Raw genomic sequence first — 17,554 nt, 5'->3', positions numbered from 1 at the left:
AGAATAGTTTGGGGCAGATTTAAGAGCCCCTTGCACAAAACTGGTGCAATGCATGGATTGCGCCACTTTGTAACCCCTTGCACCACATCATACCTGCACCAGGCATCTTGTATGCAAGGGGGGCGTTTCCCCTTTCGGGGGGGGGGGAGTGAAAAAAATGGCACAACGAAATCTAATAGATTTCTTTGCGTCATATTTTTTTAGCATTTTTAACGTCTGCTCAGAGCAGGCATTAATAAGGGGCACACCAATCGCTACAATGGCCCCTAAGTACTGTTCAGGGTTAGCACCACAATTTTGGCACTCCCCCCAAACAGTACATCAATAGCGTCAAAAATTCTGACGATATTGCCCACTACTCTGCACCATGGTGCGCTGCATTTTCAATACGGTGCACACATGGTGCAGTAGAGGGGGTGCTAAGGGACGCAAAGAAAGTTGTGCTGCACTCTGTGCAGTGTTACTTTCCTAAATCTGCCCCTTTGTTTTTGAAGGTTTGACCTCCTTTCAGTCCTTTCATATCTTTAATATAAAGTGTAAAATGCAGATATTCATAGTGGACTCCTGTGTAGGCAGACATGTTTTGTCATGTCATTATCTACATAATGGAGTTCTCCATTGTGGGTTGAAATTTTGCTTAAAATATGCTAATGCCAATGTGATTGCTTCTTATGTGTGCTGCGGTTACCATATGGCACTTTCCTTACTGTAAATTATGTGGAGAAAGCTTACTTGTTTTCTTGATTATAGTTTAGTCTGAAGAAATAATAGCACCTCAAAATCTGTTTTATTTAGAAAACATTTGGTCGTATCAGTGGTCAAAACCCCATAAAAACCCTGGGATTTGATCACTAATTGGGAGAGGTCTTCGCAATAGAGATTATCACCAGAGATCATGACGGATTGGTGATCCATTTTCACTCTCATCCAGAGTATTAGCTGCGAAAGCTTTCCTCCCTATGCAAAACTCCAATTAAAAATCAAACTGGCTGTTTAAAAAGTATGCAATGAGATCCTTCTTAGAAACTTGAAAGGCAGGGTTTCTGTTCATTATATAAGCCAACAAAATTAATGTAACTTCAGAAATAGTAGGAAGGTATAGTATGTTACTGAACTCACTAATGCTAGAGAAGGTCTTATTTTTGGCGTTGGCAGACACGAAGGTAAATGTTCATATTATATGCATTAAAGTAAGCCTTTCAAAATATATATATTTTTTTAATGGAATGCCCTGTTTGTCAGTGAAACAACTGTGTGCATTGTTCACAAGACAAAGTAATAGTTTGGATTTCTACTTTGTCTCGGACTTTTGTTTTTACTGGGACAGCTGGCAGTTCTTCCTAGGCAAAAATAGTTTAGAGAGCTAATGCTGAGGCGGAGCTAAAGCAGGATTTTCTTACTCAGCGTTCATGCACTGAACCACATCTTTGAACCCGCGGGCTAGAGGTCTTAAAACTACAATTCTGGAGAAATTGTATAAATGGGCACAGTGCCATGCAACCTTGGAGCCACACTTCCAATACTAATGGAAAATAAACCACACCTACAATCTAAATTATTCAGCGATGTCCAATGTCACAAACCCTCCAGCAAAGTTCTGGAAGAAACCATCCACACCCTATAAACGCCTTTGCTAGATAAAAGTAGTATATACGATTGTTTTACAACAAATTCATATGGGCATGTACCCAGATGTTCACAGGTGAATAATCATTGTCAAGAGGTAATTTCTAATTTATAGCTGATTTTTTTTTTGGAATAGGCTTTGTCTTTAAGCCTCAATGTGTGTTCAAACATATTTCTGCAACCCGCGTTGATGTACCCAGCCTTTACATTATAGTATAGCAGGGAATAATACGTGCACCCAGAACTTTAGTGATTTGTTAAAGTTGCACCACATAACTTTCAACATGCACAATCATACTTGCCTCCAGGGTCTATGGTATTTCAATGCTATGGACTCACATGGAACACTCAGTAATTCTATGATATATATGACTATGGTGTGTCATCAATGGTGCCATTTAATGATGTGATGCCATATGTGAGGTCATTAGCAGGGCATGGCAGGTCCACAAGCTATAGTTGGCTCAGCAAATTAAAACTGGTGAATTTCAGTTTTCTTTTTCTTATTTTTGTTTTGTTTTTCAAACTATAGTTTTTATATTAGTACAACACCTAGCTTTACCATCACTTTAGCCATTGTTCCTTTCCGTGACTGTTCTTTTTTCTTTAAATATAAGCTAAAATTGTATTTCCTTACCTAATTATGTCATTTTAACCTTTTTGATCCTTTGTTTTTCCAGTGAATACCTTTGTTCAGTGCATATATATAGGCACATATATTCATGCATATATTTGTGTGTGTGTGTGCATATATATGTATATTCACTGAAAAAGCAAAGATTACAAGGAGGTTACAGTTAGGTTCAGATTTTACACACACACAAAACAATAGAAACGCAGCTGTTATAGTTAGTTGTTTCAAGTAACTATAACTTCTGCCCTAAGGTAATTATAACTTGCTCGCTCGCCATGCGCAGTTTTATAATCAATTTTACTTCAACTGTTACAGTGATATTATCATTGAGGTCATAGATGTCATGAGTAATGCACTAGCTGGTGTAGTTAGCAGTGCATGCCAGGTGAAAATTATTGTTACCTTAGGGCAGGAGCTATAGTTACTAGAAATAATTCTAACAGCTGAATTTGAATGGTTTTGTGCATGGAAAATCTGAACCTAACTATAACTTCCCTATAAGTTTTGGTTTTTAGTGAATTTCTAAGTAATTTTTAATTCTATTTTCACAATATAAAGTCCCAGTAACCTTTGCTTTTTCAGTGATTTTCTATTTTTTTTTAATGTTATGTGAAATGCACATTGCAATGAATGGTGGTGGTGGAGAGAGTTGGACACAGGGCCTGGAGTGGCATTTTGCTGCCCCACCCAAGCTTGCTCCTCCTGCCCCCCTCCTCCTTGCCATCCATTGTCCAAATCCATGCCCCTGCTCCCTCATTACAGCCCTGTGTGGCCATTGTTCTGCTACTGCCCTTCCCAGGGAGGAAGGAGTGGATGGGGGTTGCACATGGAAAATGGCAGCAGAGGGCAAGGGGGCAGGGCAAGAGCAGTTAGCTGACCATCAAGGACAGGTGGAAGGGGCACAGAGGGTAGGGAGTTGAACGGGGCAGCAAGCAAACTGTTCAGGGCAGGCAGGAAAGGCAGTGGCAGATCAACACCCACACAAGGCTGTAAGGAGGGAGCAAGGGCATTGACGTGGACAATGAATGGCAAGGAGAAGGGGGATAGAAGCTGCAAGCTTGGGTGGGGGCAGCAGAATGCCAGGTCCAACTACTCCACTCCTCCACTCCCTCCCCCCCACGTGCATTGAAATGGGCATTTTACTTAACATTAAAAACTAGATATTCACTGAAAAACACCAAAGGTTACAGGGCTTTGTACATCTGAAAAGCACATTTAGCATTTATTAACAGCCCGGACAGTTATGAAATGCTAAATTGCTTTGTACAACTAACCCCATAACTCCTGCCCTAAGATAACTATAACTCGTGCTCTCACCATGCACTGCTAATTACTCCAAATATTATACCACTCATGACATCTTCTATGACATCATTGATAATATCACTGTAACATTTGCAGTAAAAATATTGCTGAGAATACTGAGCATGGCGAGGGTTATAGTTACCTTAGGGTAGGAGTTAAAATTACTTGAAATTACTCTAACTATAACAGCTGAATTTCTATAGTTATATATATATACACACAAACATATTAATTTTTAGACTCCAGAAACTTGCACGTCAAGTAACCATTATCCCTGTGCAGTATGTATTGTTCACATTGTTCATGGGTATAAGCCTAATAATGAACCTTCGGAGCTTTGTGGTCAGCTTTGTGAAGAGTTCCTGGTATGTATTACCCGATCACCACTGAAGAGTGCTAGTTAAGTCCACTTTTCCATAGGAAAAGCACTTTGTGTTGATAATAACGCTGCCACCGCTTAATGAATCTCCACGAAACTTCACATAAGTGCGCTCTTCTAGCCTAGTTTGTGCATGGGAAGCTTTGGGGTGATCCATCAAGCAGGGGCCATGGTAAAAGGGAAGTCCTAAAATGCAAAATCCTGGTGCATTTTCCATAGAATTCTTTAGGTAGGGCTACAACAAAAACTGCTGAATTGAATCTCACCAAATTTAGCAGAAAGCTGGATCTGGGTCTGCAGAATGTGCTTTGTGTGATTTGGTGTAAATCCATTCAGTAGTTTTTGAGAAATTAAGGTTCAAACCTTTTTGTATTTCTGGTTGGTTAGGTCCCCTAGCAGCTCACGGCAGGTCCGCAAGAGTGCAAATTCTAAAATGGGGCCCTGTGATTGGTCGAGAGGCCTATGTTTCCCATCAACTTTTTTGCTCCTGTGTGAGCGAGAGACTACTATGAGTACCGCAGGAGCAAGTGTTCTGATTGGCTGCCTTTTGGAGATTTAGAAATGAAATGGCCGCCATTACTGTATACTGTGAAAAATTGCAGGTGCTGTGGGAATTAAGTAAAAAAGCTGTATAAGAGGAGAAAGGCATTCTGTCCCCCTAGATTTTGAGAGGATGTCTGTCAGTCATAATCAATCAATCAGTTTTTATAGAGTGTAACTACTGACCCGTGAGGGTCTCAAGGTTCTGGTGGTGGGTCTGGGCCTCATTCAAAGAGCCATGTCTTGTGGTTCTTTCTGAAGATGGTGAGTGATGGGCTTTGTCTGAGATGCCTGGGCAGGTGTTCCAGCTCTTAGCTGCGAGGTAGGTGAAAGATCTTCCTCCAGAGGTGGCCTTCCGGGTGCGTGGGATGATGGCTAGCGTCTGCTGAGCAGAGGGGTCTAGCGGGGTTATGGAATGAGATGTGATGGTTCAGGTAGGCAGGTTTGATGTTGTGAAGGGCCTTGTAGGTGTGGGTGAGTAGTTTTTAAGTTGATTCGCTTCTCCACTGGGAGCCAACGGAGGATCCTGAGGTTTTAGGAGATGTGTTCCTGGTGGGGAGGTTCAGGATGAGTTTGGCGGCGGCATTTTTGATGAGTTGTAGTTTTATGATATTCTTTATTGTGGTGCCGGCGTAGAGTGCATTGAAATTGTCAAGCTTGCTTGTGACTGGGGAGTAGGTGATTATCTTGCGGCAGTCGACTAGGATCCATTTGAAGATTTTGCAGAGAGTGTGCCAGCAGGAAGAGGTGACTGCGTTTACTTGTCGGGTCATTGCTAGGGAAGAGTTGAGGAATGATTCCTAGGTTGCGGGCGTTGTCAATCGGAGTAGGCAGTGCACTGAGCGATGTGGGCCACCGGGCTGAAGTGGAGTTTCTGAAGATCATGAACTTGCTCTTGTCTGAGTTGAGCTTGAGGCAGCTCTCCCTCATCAAGGCGGCGACAGCTCTCATTCCAGTGTGAAAGTTCCTCTAAGCTTTGTCCGGGGGTTCAGTGAGGGATATGATGAGTTGTGTGCCTATTCCTTTCTACTTTTCACAATCCACCAAGAGTCCCACAAGAGTGCAATATTGTTTTAAAAAGATTATTTTATTTTATTAATCACAGTAGAAATGCCTTACAAACTTCCTCTCAATAACTTAGGGGACAGGATGCCTTTATCCTAGTAGAGTGCATTGAGAACTCACATGCTTCTTTTTACTTTTAACAGTCCTGCAAGAGTCCCACGAGATTTCAATTATTTTATCAAAAACCATAAACATTTTTTCCATCATAGGCTCCTGCCTGTGCCTCATCCATGGTGGCCTAGTGGCCATCTACAAGTAAGTATCTTCTGTCTCTCTCCGTCTCTCCTTTCTCCTGCGTTTATAATTCTGCCTTTTACGTCTGTTTTTACTTCATTTTTCTTTTTTCTGTCTCTTCTCTTATTTTATTTTTCTGTCTTCTATTCCCCTCCCACTCCTGCGCTGCTGCTGCCCCTGCGGCCCTGCCTTCCCCCCTCATGAACCGCTTTTCCCGCCCCCGCTTCCCTCCCTTTCTTAATGGTGGCCACGACAAAGGCATGCACGTCTGCACCTGTCTGCTCCTGGACAGGGCCCAGCACCAGGAAGCCTGAATCTCTGATAAACCATTCCCTGGCCACCCTCCATTAAGACACCTGCTGTCCCATGGGAACAGTTCAATCTGAACAGCCAGGCCAGGTCCTCCTTGGACCGGAAACAAACATCCAAGGGCTGGTTTTGGAGGATCACCCCTCATCAGCTAATCTTTTTGCATTTGTCACCTTTAGAGGAAAGGGTATGCCTAGGCATGGGTCCTGTGCTCGCTATGCCATCGGATTCAAGTTAGCTTGGCTGATGATGGGTGATACACTGAAACTGGTTCCAGGATGCTTGTTTCTGGAGTGGTGAGAACCTGGTGTGGCAGTCCGGGCTGGACTGTTCCAATGGGGAACAGGGTCAAGACTGATTTTCATATGGCTGGGTCCAAACTGGAATGGCCTGAAGAGCAAAAAAGAAGGATTTAATCCAGATCTGTGTTTGGGGAAAAGTGTTTGATTTGTTCAGCATTCTGTCCATCATTTGTTTTTTTGCTATAGTGTTCATTACCATTACCATTACCAGTAGTGTTATAGATAGGTGTGGTAAAAAGATGTGTTTTGTGTGTGAAAAAGAACCTTAAATATTTGTTGAAAAACCTAAGGTTAAAGTAACTCTTAGAAATTGGGTTGCTGGTTGACTGGGGTATGAGCCCCGGTCAAGCATCAACCACATTCTCAGTCAGTGTCAAATAAATTCTAAATGATCCTGTACTCACCCTCTGGTAGCTTGGCAAAGAGCAGTCAGGCTTACCTTAGAGGCAATGTGTCAAGTATTTGTGCAACAATACAAAGAGTACAACAGTAAAAACACCACACAAATAGGTTCCAAACCAGGTTAGGAAAATAGAACTTAGTTTAATAAATAAAAACAAGACCAAAGAAACAAAAATCCAATGAGGAGAACTTGTGGTATTGACGTTTAAAAAGTAAACAGTAAAATAGCTCTTAGAAGCAGGGAGCGCCAACCATGGATAACTGGTCGCGCCGGATCGGGACAAAGTCAAAAGTTCAGGCTAACTGTGATGGAGCATGAGCCGGTTACAGGTTACCAGCTGGGCCCGCTGAACCAAAGTACCTTAAACCCTGGTTACAGAGCGTTGGGTTGGTTCCGAACCACACAGCAGAAGGAATGCATTGATTTTCTCCATACAACAGCAGTTATGCGTGGGTGCTGTGATACGGTGGAGTTAGGGTGTGAGTTCCTGCTGCATCAACATCTATGACCCAGGCTCTAGGGCTTGAGATGCAATGACCAGTGTCAGGGATGTGTTGTGCAGTTGAGGCAATGTGTTGGTTCTGATGATCGCAGAAGCTGTGATGTGGAGATTTGACTTTGTCATCAAACCTGCCTTCGTCGGAGATGCAAAGACTTTGCGCCAGGACAGGCGTAGCAGTGGCAGTTCTGAAGGTGATGTGCTGGTTTTGTTCCATGTAACAACGGTGATGCCTCGATTCTGCTCCTGCAGCAGAGGATGCATTGGTTCCACTCAAGCAAACACGTTAGGCCCACTTCCAAGGGTCCAGGACTAGGGGGGAACCACTTGGCAGGACAGACGCACAGTCCAGGTGCAAGAGCAGGGGGGTCAGAAGTCTTTTATGTCCCTGAGATGTCAGATCAGAAGTCCAGCCAGCTAGCCCTTGGAGTCCTCGTGGGTTCAAATGATGCAGGTCTAGTCCTTCTCACCCAGGCAGGAGGACAGCAGGCAGCAGGGCAGCACATCAGGGCGGGAGTCCAGCAAAGCAGCAGTCCAGCAGAGTGGCAGTCTTTCAGCAGCAAAGCAGCGCTTCTTCCTGGCAGAATATTCACAATCTAGAAGTGTGCTGAGTTGGTGGTGTCAAAGGACCAGTATTTATTCCTATTTGGGCCTTTGAAGAGGGAGAGTCTTCAAAGACAGGCCTTTGAAGAGCACAGAGGTCCTGTCCGTCCTGTCCTGGCCATAGGCTCACTACAGGAGGTTATGTAGCCCTTTGTGTGGAGACAGGACACAGCCTATTCAGGTGCAAGTGAGGCTATGCCCATCTCCTCCCTCCCATTCTCCCAGGATGGCCCATCAAGTCACACCTAACGTCCATTGTGTGCGGCTGCCTAGCGGGAATAGGCAAAGCCCAGCTGTCACCCACCCCAGACAAGTGATCGGAGACGGACAGCAGGCACCAAATTACTAAAGTTAGAAAATGTCAACTTTCTAAAAGTGGCATTTTCCAAATTGCTATTTAAATCATCCAACTTAGCCATAATTTCTGATTTTGAATTCTCATTCTAGAGACACCACTATTGAAGTGTTTATCTCTTCCAGATTGTGAATTACATTTATAAGATGTATTAAGGTAATCCCAATCTTATCATTTGAAAGAGATAGGCCTTGCTGTAGAGAAAAATTACTTTGGAAGTGTTTTGCTACTAGGACACGAAAAACTAAAAAATACACGCCTGCCTTTTATATACACTGCACCCTGCCCTCTGGGTGGGCCATGCCCTATCTTAGTGGTGACTTATATGTATTTAAAAGAAAAAGTTTGGGCTTCGCAAAAGGGGTTTCTTTGCCAGGTCGACATGGTGGTGTAAAACTGCATATACATGCTCTGCAATGGCAGGCCTGAGACATAGTTGGAGGGCTGCATAAGTGGGTGCCACAATCAGTGCCCACAAGCAGCATTTAATTTATAGGCCCTGGGCACATGTAGTGCCCTTGGAAGGTAAACTAAAAATGCCAATTGGGGAAAAGCTAATGTTACCATGTTTTGGGGTAAGAGCACAGGCACTTTAGCACTGGTTAGCGCTGGTAAAGTGCACAGAGTCCTAAAACCAGCAAAAAGGAGGTAAAAAACAGTGAAGGAGGTAGGCAAAACTTTAGGTGGGAGGGGGTAGACCACATTACGACTGTCAGATCTAACAGTAACATTATAGTTATGTGTCACAAAAGGATCTGCTTTTCTACTAATAAACCTATAGAGCTAAGTACATCTTGTGGCCCCATCATGCACTGATACGACCTCACATATTACATCACTCATGACAAGTTCTATGACATAATCTATGGCATCACTGATTACATCACTCATGAAATCATAGATGACATCTTCCTATGAATGTGTTAGTTTGTTTTACAGTGGCAGGTAACTACCATATTACTTTACAACTTTAATTGTTCAGCCTCCGTCCAGCTAATGGATTTAAGTGTTTACAAAAAGCATGCTTTTCTAATACATTATAGGTGTGTAGCGGTACTGAACCAGTTAAACACCTGTAATAAATTTACACTGACCGCGTTGACTTGATCTTCCAGCCACAATGCATGTGGAGCGTTGATTTTAGCTGTGAGACAGGCGGAGCGTCATTTATCAGCCGCGTCACGAAAGATGTGTCAAAAATGTCCCGCACTTCGGTCTGTGCGTGGTGTTTCAGTTCTTGTCTGCCAACTTCACCTTTCAAGGGCCCAGGATAGGGCACCACTTGGCAGGATAGGAGTCTCATCAGAGAGACCCTGAGACTTCAACAACAGATGGCAAGCTCAGTTCAAGCCCTTGGAGATTCTTTTCATGCAGGAATGCACAACAAACTTCAAAGGAAAGTCTTGCTTGTTTGTAAGTTCCTGCCTTGCCCAGGCCAAGCACCAGAAACACACCAGGGGGGTTAGACACTGCACTGTGTGAGGAGAGGCACTGCCCTTTCAGGTGTGAGTGACCACTCCTCTCCTCCCTCCCAGCACAGATGGCTCACCGGGATATGCAGGCTACACCCCAGTTCCCTTTGTGTCACTGTCTAGAAGAGAGGTGCAAACAGCCCAACTGTCAAACTGACCCAGACAGGAAATCCACAAACCGGCAGAGTCACAGAATGGTTTGAGCAAGAAAATGCCTACTTTCTAAAAGTGGCATTTTCAAACACACAACCTAAAAACAAACTTTACTAAAAGATGTATTTTTAAATTGAGTTCAGAGACCCTAAAGTCCACATTTCTATCTGCTCCCAAAGGGAATCTGCACTTTAATACCATTTAAAGGTAGCCCTCATGTTAACCTATGAGAGAGATAGGCCTTGCACAGGGGAAACCGAATTTGGCAGTATTTCACTGTTAGGACATGTAAAACACATAAGTACATGTCCCACCTTTAACATACACTGCACCCTGCCCGTGGGGCTACCTAGGACCTATCTTAGGGGTGCCTCATAATGTAAGAAAATGGAAGGTTTTGGCCTGGGAAGTGGGTACACTTGCCAAGTCGAACTGGCAGTTTAAAACTGCACATACAGACAATGCAGTGGCAGGTCTGAGCCATGTTTACAGGGCTAGTAATGTGGGTGGCACGAACAGTGCTGCAGGCCCACTAGTAGCATTTGATTCACAAGCCCTGGGCACCTCTAGTGCACTGCACTAGGGACCTATTAGTAAATCAAATATGCCTATCAAGGAAAGCCAATTATACATACATTTTACATAGGAGCACTTGCACTTTAGCACTGGATAGCAGTGGTAAAGTGTCCAGAGTATCAAAAACAGCAAAAACAGAGTCCAGCACACATCAACAACCTGGGAAGCATAGGCAAAAAGTTAGGGGAGACCATGCCACCATGCCAAGGATGCCAAGTCTAACACGTGTCCCCCCAGCTGAAAGTGGGGAGCAACTACCCTCTCATCTCTAAGGTGGAAGAATCTGGACAGACCATCAGCATTGGCGTGTTCTGTGCCAGGGTGGTGTTCCACCGTAAAGTCAATCACCTGTAGGGAAATGGACCACCTCAACAATATTGGATTCTCACCCATCATCTGCATTAACTATCTAAGGGGCCTGTGGTCAGTCTGAACCCGGAAGTGAGTCACAAACAAGTAGAGTCTTAGCTTCTTTAGCGTCCAGACCACAGCAAAAGCTTCACGCTCAGTTGCACTCCACCATGTTCCCTGGGAAGTAGCCTCCTGCTAATAAAGGCTACAGGTTGATCTAGGCCCTCTTCATTAAGCTGTGAGAGTACTGCTCCTATACCATACTCTGAGGCGTCTGTTTGCCCAACAAACTCTTTGGAGTAGTCGGGTGCCTTCAGCACAGGTGCTCGGCACATGGCAGCCTTCAGGGCATCAAAAGCGGTTGGGCAAGCCACTGTCCAGGTCACCTTCTTTGATTGCTTCTTGGAAGTCAACTCATTCTATGGGGCAACAATGGTGCCATACCCCTTTGCAAACCTCCTGTAATTTCCAGTGGGGCCTAAAAAGGCCCTCACCTCAGTCTGGGTCTTGGGAGGTTCTCAAGCCAGAATGGTGTCAATTTTTGGCTGTAGTGGTGCCACCTAGCCACTCCCTACCTGGTATCCCAAATACAACACTGAACCCTGCCCTATCTGGCACTTGCTTGCCTTAATAGTGTTGCCTGTCTTTCGCAGGGCCTCCAACACTCTGCAGAGGTGCTGCAAGTGTTTCTTCCACGTGGAACTAAACACTGTAAAGTCATCTAGGTATCCTGCACTGAAGTCATCCTGCCCAGACAACACCTGGTTGACCAACCTCTGGAATGTGGCAGGGGCATTTTTCCTCCCAAATGGCATCCCTTTGAACTGGAAGTGTCCATCTGGGGTAGAAAATACTGACCTCTCCTTGGTCCCCTCAGTTAGGGCAATCTGCCAATAACCAGACGTCAAATCATATGTGCTGAGGTATTTGGCAGCTCCCAACCGATCGATGAGCTCATCATCTTGGGGGCAAGGGGTGCTCATCAGTTTTAGTGACCACATTGAGACCTCAGTAGTCCACACAGAACCGGAGTTCTGGGGTGGCACCAGGAGCAGCAGCCTTTGGGACCAAGACCACCAGGCTGGCGCAAGGACTGCTAGAAAACTCAATCTAAGGATAACATCTTAGACACCTCGGGGCATATTTATACTCTGTTTGCGCCGGAATTGCGTCGTTTTTTTTTACGCAATTCCGACGCAAAACTAACTCCATATTTATACTTTGGCGTTAGACGTGTCTAGCGCCAAAGTCCATAGAGTTTGCGTCATTTTTTAGCGTGGACACCTACTTTACGTTAATGATATGCAAGGTAGGCGTTCCCGTCTAAAAAAGTGACTCTGAGGCATGTGCGCCGTATTTACACTCCCGGGCAAAAATGTCGCCCGGGAGTGGGCGGGTCAAAAAAAATGACGTCCAGCCGCTTTTGCGTCGTTTTTTAGCGCCTGGTCAGGGCAGGCGTTAAGGAACCTGTGGGCTCGGAAGGAACCCAGAGGTGCCCTCCCATGCCCCCAGGGACCCCCCTGTCACCCTTGCCCACCCCAGGAGGACGCCTAAGGATGGAGGGACCCATCCCAGGGAACATAAGGTAAGTTCAGGTAAGTATTATTATTTTTTTTTTTTGTGGCATAGGGGGGCCTGATTTGTGCCCCCCTACATGCCACTATGCCCAATGACCATGCCCAGGGGACAGAAGTCCCCTGGGCATGGCCATTGGGCAAGGGGGCATGACTCCTGTCTTTGCTAAGACAGGAGTCATTTCAATGGGGGTTGGGAGTCGAAAAAAATGGCGCAAATCGGGTTGAGGCGATAATTTTGCCTCAGCCTGACTTGCCCCATTTTTTGGCGCCCAAGCTCCATATTCCCCTATGCCGGCGCTGCCTGGTGTACGTCATTTGTTTTGATGCACACCAGGCAGCGCCGCCGGCTAACGTCATTGAATAAATACGGCGCCCGCATGGCGCTTCAGAATGGCGTTAGCCGGCGTTAGATTTTTTGACGCACAACTGCGTTGGCGCAGTTGTGCGTCGAAAAGTATAAATATGGCCCCTCATATATAATGCTAGCCCTGACTTTATTAGTCACCCGGTAAACCTTCTGTTTAATGGGTGGCCTGTCCCCAGTGTCCACATCATGTGTACACAAGTCGGTGACCCCTAGGATCAGGGAGAACATGGAGGCGAAATGTCCCAATACCTGGTGACAGTCCCCCGGTTGTTCTGAGGTCAGGGAAGGGGGAGAGGTTCACTCCCTCCACAGCCCAATCTTTCTCTCCAGCAGACAGGAGGTCAGGAAGAGGATCACTCTCTTCCTCCCCCCAATCATCTGTTGCTAGGAGCATGGACAATTTAGTCTGCTCAAAGTGTGGCTTGAGATGGTTCACATGCAGAACCCTTAAAGGGTTCCTTGGAGTCCACAAGTCCACCAGGTAGGTGGCTTCGCTCTTGTGCTCCACCACCTCTAATAGCCCAGTCCACTTGTCTTGGAGTGCCCTAGGCTCCACTGGCGCCATTACCCACACTTTTTGCAGAGGCTGAAACTCGACCAGAGTGGCATTCTGGTCATACCACTGTCTGCCTGGCAAGCTTCCAGGTTCTCTTGTACGAGAGCTCTGAAGTGGGCAGTCTGGTTTCTGAAGGCCAGCATGTAGCTAAATACAGCCTGAGGTGGTTTACTGGGGGCTTTCTCTAAGCCCTCCTTCACCAGACTAGAAGGTCCCTAACAGGTTGGCCATTCTGTAACTCAAAAGGACTGAATCCAAGCCCTTTTTGAGACACCTCCCTGTGGGTGAACAGACGGCATGGCAAGGGGACGTCTCACTTCCACCTCAAGGGCTCTGACAGGCACATGATCATGCCTTTTAAGGTGCAGTTAAAACTTTCAAGCAGACCATTGCTTTGGGGTTAGTAAGGAGTGGTGAGCTTATATGTTACCCCACACTCGTGCCACAGAGACTTCATATAAGTAGATATGAAGTTGGTACCCCTATCAGATACCACTTCCTTGGGGAAACCCATGCGGGTAAAAACACCCATCAAAGCATGACCCACCACAGGGGAAGTGATTGATCTCAGAGGAATCCCTTCTGGGTACTGGGTGGCATGGTCCACCACAACCAGTATGAATCTGTTGCCCATGGCTGTCTTGGGATCCAGAGGCCCCACAATGTCAATCCCATCCCTTACAAAGGAGGTGCTGACCACTGGAAAAGGTTGGAGGAGAGCCTTGAATTTTCTTCTTCTCTTGCCAATTGCCTGACAAATCTGGCAAGACCTGCAATGAGCATCTGAGTGCCTGCGCATAAGGGCCATTAAAAGTGGGTGACAAGCCATTCAAAGGTCTTGTCCTGCCCCCAATGTCCAGCTAAAGGCAGATCATGAGCCAGACCCAGTAGGAAGGCTCTGAAGCACTGGGGTATCACTAGCACACGGGCTGACCCAGGCTCAGCAACCTTAGGCTCACTATACAGGAGGCCGTCTTCCCAATAAATCAGGTGAGATCGTGGCTCCTTGCTAACCGCCTGGTCTACAGCTTGCTTCCTCAAACCCACTAGAGTAGGGCATGTCATCTCTGCCTCACAAAATGCCTCCCTGGTGGGTCTCCCTTCCTGCTGCCACTCTGACAGCTCAGGGACCTCCCCCAGCACAGCCACCTGTTCCACTGTAGGCTCTGGGGTGTCATCCGCAGGCTCCACCTCCTCCCAGGCCGTGGGAACTCCTGAGGTTGGTTTCTTGCACCTCTTGCCCTTACTCTTTTCAACGACCCCCTGGGCCACTGTTTCAGGCTCCAGGGGCTCCTGACCACCCTGACGGCCTGCCATTAGGTCAATTTGATATGCATACCCACCCAGGCAGACCCAACATCTCCAAGTTTGACCTGTGTTCCACCTCCTTCCAAGGAGTATCCTCCAGGTCATTGCCAAGTAAACAATCCACAGGCATGGTTAGACTACAGCTACCTTCAAGGAACCTGAAACCCCTCCATTAAAAGGGAACCTGCGCCACTCTGCACATGCGCTCTGAGTTGTCTACTGCAACTACTTGGTGAAGTACACAGGGATCTATCTGCTCTTCAGCCACCAGGTGACTCCTCACTGTAGTCACACTGGCTCCTGTGTCTCTCGGAGCCTCCAACCTCTGTCCATTAATGGTCACCCAATGCCTGTACTTTTTAGTGTTCTCAGGTACTAGGGTTCTCTGGACCATCTCACTGTCCCCTAGTGAGACAAGGGTCATCTCAGCTGGCTCCCATCCACCTGGAATCAACTCTGCCCCAAGCACTACACTAGCCAAATCCTGAGAGTGAGCACCAGTGAGTGCTGGTGTACTCTTGGTGCATTTGGGGGTCCTTCTCACATGACCCACCTGGTCACATGCATAACACTTACTTGGGGGAACCCCTTCCACAGGTTTCCCTTTGGAGAACCATGGTTTCTTTGTACTGGGGGGTTGGGAATCCTTACCCTAGGAACTAGGTTGGTGCCTTTCAGAGAACTTCCCCCTGTTTACCCTTACCCCACCTTTCTTCCGAGAGGGACCCTGCCCACCCTTGGTGTGGTCTCACCCATACCTCTTCTGGACCCTGGTGCTCTCCCAGCCGTCCGCTTCCTGCGCAAGCTTCCTCGGGTCAGTCAGCTTGCTGTCAATTAGATGCTGGCACAGCTCTAAAAAACATAAACTGTGCAAGTGCTCCCAAGCAATTACATTTTCAAGCCCCTCATACGTTGTCACCTTACTGCCCTTCACCCAACCATCCAGTGACCTGCAAAAAAAATCAACTCATTACAACCAAGTTTGGGATTCCTTCTTCATATAGGACCTAAACTTGTCCTTATACTGCTCAGGGGCGAGACCATACCTTGTGAGTAGGGCATCTTTCATGACAGAGTAGGTGAGCCCCTGAGAATCCCCTAAGGAAGTCAGAGTATCCCTCCCCTCTACCTCAAAGTGCTTCCACTGACATGCCCTAAAAGTACTTCAGGGACCAGATTCATATGGAGAACAGAATCATGCCCCTTGAACCAGAAGAATGTCATCCTCCCTTTTGTAATCCTTCACAAGGTCTTTAGGAACGTGCACCCTCCTCTCAGGCTGCACTGTGATATTGCTGCCACCATCTCTACTAGACTGTCTCCTCTGATCCAGCTCCCTCAAGCTGAGCTCATGAGCCAGTAGTATCATCTCTTCCTCTATGGCCATCCGCCTTTCTTCCATCTCCCTTAGCATCCAAAACCTTTCCAACTCCAGCTGGTGAGCCCTCTCTGGCAATCTGTCCTGCAAGTCTTCAGACGTCAGACCCTTGGATGACACACTGCTACCTGCTTTGGAGACTCTCTCCCTGGACATAACAGGCCCGCCAGCTATACCATTGTGTTTGGATTGCACCTCCTCACCCTCGCCATCCTCCTCCTCTGTGTGCCCCTCAGCTTCCTTGGCTGTCACCCAGGCACTCAGTGCGTTCTGCAGCTCCTCTTTCCTGGTGGAGCCCTTGATGGAACAGAAAATGTTTTTGTAGAACTGCCTCAACTGAGCAACTGTATAGCTCTCCAGTTTCCCTAAGTCAAAAGCAGCTCCAGCTGATGCATCTCCAGACTGAGACATGGTAAAGAATCAACAAAAGTTCAAAGCTCCATAGGCAGAAAAATGAGTTCCCAATGAAGTTCAAAGTCAATAAAAGATCAGCAAAAATATGGACGTATCAAGTACAAATAAAAGTCCACTCCTCACTGCTGATCACCAATGCTAGAATTGGGTCTTTGGTTGGCAGTCAGGTTACTCCCGTCCAAGCAAGAATCCTCACACTAGTCAGGGTAAAGGAGAATCAGACTCAGTTAACCCCCGCTCACCTCCCCCGGTAGCTTGTCACGAGCTTCAGGCTTCACTTCAGTAGCAATGTCTAAAGTATTTGTACCAACATGCTGTAATACAGTGGACCACTATAAAATACCACAACACAGGTTTAGACAAATAGGTAATAGTTATCTAAACAAAACAAGACCAAAATGACAAAATCCAATGTACACAAGTCAAGATATGAATTTTCAAAACAAGAAACAAGAAGAGTCTTAGGCGGTCATTCTGACCCTGGCAGTTGAAAACTGCCAGGGCAGAGTGCCGCGGAAGCACCGCCAACAGGCTGGCGGTGCTTCTGAGGAAATTCTGACCGCGGCGGTAAGGCCGCGGTCAGAAAAGTTAAACCGGCGGTTTCCCGCCGGTTTCCCGCTGCCCCAGGGAATCCTCCACGGCGGCGCTGCAAGCAGCGCCGCCATGGGGATTCCGACCCCCTTCCCGCCATCCTGTTTCTGGCGGTTTTCACCGCCAGAAACAGGATGGCGGGAACGGGTGTCGTGGGGCCCCTGGGGGCCCCTGCAGTGCCCATGCCACCGGCATGGGCACTGCAGGGGCCCCCTAACAGGGCCCCATTGAGATTTTCAGTGTCTGCTTGGCAGACACTGAAAATCGCGACGGGTGCAACTGCACCCGTCGCACACCAGCAACTCCGCCGGCTCCATTCGGAGCCAGCATCCTCGTTGCTGGTGCTTTCCCGCTGGGCGGGCGGGCGGTCTTTTGGCGGTCGCCCGCCAGCCCAGCGGGAAAGTCAGAATGACCGCCGCGGTCTTTTGACCGCGGTACGGTCTTCTGACGGTTCCCGCCAGGCCTGCGGCTTCCGCCGCCGGCGGGGGTCAGAATGACCCCCTTAATCCTTAGAAACAGTGAGAATGCTGTTGTTACACAAAATACCTGGTTAGCGT

The sequence above is a fragment of the Pleurodeles waltl genome, chromosome 3_1 (assembly GCF_031143425.1).
Source record: "Pleurodeles waltl isolate 20211129_DDA chromosome 3_1, aPleWal1.hap1.20221129, whole genome shotgun sequence".
NCBI lineage: Eukaryota > Metazoa > Chordata > Amphibia > Caudata > Salamandridae > Pleurodeles > Pleurodeles waltl.
This window is presented reverse-complemented; position numbering follows the sequence as displayed.